The 2,743-nt window shown below is 52.0% G+C and overlaps 1 pseudogene; it reads left to right on the top strand.

Annotated features, from left to right (window-relative positions):
• On the top strand, window positions 1-2,743 carry LOC125155615 (T-cell surface glycoprotein CD1a-like; annotated as a pseudogene).

Raw genomic sequence — 2,743 nt, forward strand, 5'->3', positions numbered from 1 at the left:
ATGTTGTTTCTGCAAATGGCGTTGCTCACAGTTCTTGTCCCAGGTGGTGACAGTGACGATGGTGAGGACGGTGGTCCTGCTCAGTGGGTGTAAAGTGTGCATGCGCACATACGCATACCTGTGTGTGTTCGTATGTGTCCTGTGTGTTTTTGTGGGTGCACATGTGTGTCTGCACGTGTACATGTGCTTGTGTGTCTGCATGGGTGTGTAATTACGTAGGAGTATGTGCATATAGGTGCCTGTTTGTGTCTCGGTGTGTCTGCATGTGTCTGTACATCTTTTGGTATATGTGTGTATGTTTGTGCATACATATGCGACTCTGTGTGTGTGTACATATGTGAATTTGTGTCTGTGCATGTGGGCACACAGGGTGTGGGTTCCTAGCATCTGGGGAGTGAGTGGTATCAGCCTGGCTCCTTCCTGAGCACCCCTGACCCCAAGACCCTCTACTTTTCTGAACAATTGGGTACGAAACCTGGGACTCTGGGGCAGCACATGTCTCCTGAGAGAAGTACGGCTCCCTGTCCTCTAGATTTTTGGGCCCCTCCCTGGCAACTTTCTTTGGCATTCTCTCTCCTTCCCAGTGTCTATCTGTTCTTCTGGCACAGACTTCCAAGAGCCAATCTCTTTTCGAACCATCCTGACAACATCCTTTTGCAACCGTTCGTGGACACAGAATCAGGGCTCAGCTTGGCTGGATGAACTGCAGACTCGTGGCTGGGCCAGCAAGACGGGCGCTTTCATTTTTCTGTGGCCGTGGTCCAGGGGCAACTTCAGCAATGAGGAGCTAATGGAACAAGAAAAGTCATTTCACACATTCTCCATGAGATATCCTCTGATATTTCAGGAGCATGGCAGTCAATGGCAGCTTGAATGTGAGCTCGGGTCCCTCAGGACACGTGGGATGGAGGTGGCCTGTGTGTGTCGCCATGAATTCCTTCTTCTTCTAGGAAAGAGCCTCCCCTGGCTGCTGAACATCTCGACTCCCCATCATAAAACAGAATCACACCCGTGCGTTCAGGAGGCAGAAGCCAGACCCCGAACTTGAAATGCTTCACGTCTTCTGCTATTTCCCCTCCTCTCCTTGACATCAGGCTGTGTTCTCCTGTCTCTCACCAGAGTCTCCCATGACCACCCCATTCCCTGGCCTCCAGCCAGAGACTCTCCTCTTCCTCACTCTATGACTGATCCTTGAAATGTGCTTTTCTCCCCACTCAGACCCATCAGAGACATTTGTCTGTCTATGTGTTCCCTCTGCCCACTGCCTTCCCCTCACCCTTGATGATTTTATCACAGCTCCCCTGTGGAGCCCTTCCTTGTTCTCTGCCTACATCCTTCCTGTTTCTCCTCCAGCATGTGTTCCTTTCTCAGTAATTTACCTTTCTTCTGCCTCCAGCGACCACCACTTCCCCTCTGTCTGAGTCTCCACTCAAACCAAATTTGTTCCATTCTGTCCAATGCCCTCAACTTCTCCTCTGCTTCCTCCGTCCTTTGCTTCCACTCATCTCCTTTCATCTCTTTCCCTCTCCCTTTCCTGTAACTCACATTCTCTCTTCCCAGATCCCTTTCAGGTACAGCTGGCAAGAGGCTGCGATTCTCACTTTGGAGAGGCATCAGCAGGCTTCATGCAGATTGCGTATCAAGGACCAGATCTCGTGAGCTTCCAGAACACGTCATGGTGGTCATCTCCAAAGGGAGGAAGGAGAGCTCAGCAGGTCTCCAAACTATTCAATCAGTACCATGTGGCCAACTTACGAATACAAGCAAATATTAGTGACATCTGCCCCCATTTCCTCTTGGGTCTTCTTGAGGCAGGGAAGGCAGACCTTCAGCGACAAGGTCAGTCCTGCTCCCTCTCTCCAAGCATTATCTCTCTGTGCACTCATAAATTTGCACCATATTCTCAAATTTGGTGGAGTAGGGGCCAAGAGGGTCAGGGGATGATGGTAACAGGTTCCTAGAGGTGGAAAGATGTGTATTTCTAATGTGATGTGAAGACGTACCCTCTCAGTCTGAGAATGCCTTCCTGTCTCTGCAGTGAGGCCAGAGGCCTGGCTGTCCACTGGCTCAAGTCCAGGGCCTGGCCATCTGCTCCTCGTGTGCCACGTCTCTGGCTTCTACCCAAGCCAGTATGGGTGACGTGGATGCGGGGTGAGGAGGAGCACCAGGGAACCCGGCGAGGTGACATCTTGCCCCATGCTGACGGGACATGGTATCTTGAGACGTCCTTGGATGTGGAAGCCAGAGAGGCAGCTGGCCTGTCTTGCCGAGTGAGACACAGCAGTCTAGGAGGCCAGGACGTGGTCCTCTACTGGGGTGAGAAAGGGTAGGGGTCCAGCTGGGAAAAGGGGTGGGTGGTCCTGAAGCAGAGCAGGAGAGTGAGATGAAACATTTGGGATTCTAGGGACCGCAGATCATAAAGGACATAAAATTAATAACGCAAGAAATGGAGAGCTGAAGGTGAGGATCCTACAGATGTGGGAGGAAGCAGAGTGTTTGGTGAGGTGTCCATCTCTGAGCAGGGATGGGAAACGAGAAGGAGGAAGGGTGGCTGGTGAGGCAGAGGGTGACAGGAGCAAAAAGGACCAGGAAGGTGCAGTTGAACCCAAGATGGATGGGAATTGACACCGTCTGCACCAAACCCACAGAGCAGCACCACTCGGTGGGCTTGGTCTTCCTGGCGGTGATCGTGCCCCTGGTGCTTCTGGCAGGTTTTGTGTTCTGGCTCTGGAAGCGTCGGTAA

The sequence above is a fragment of the Prionailurus viverrinus genome, chromosome F1, assembly GCF_022837055.1.
Source record: "Prionailurus viverrinus isolate Anna chromosome F1, UM_Priviv_1.0, whole genome shotgun sequence".
NCBI classification, from domain to species: domain Eukaryota; kingdom Metazoa; phylum Chordata; class Mammalia; order Carnivora; family Felidae; genus Prionailurus; species Prionailurus viverrinus.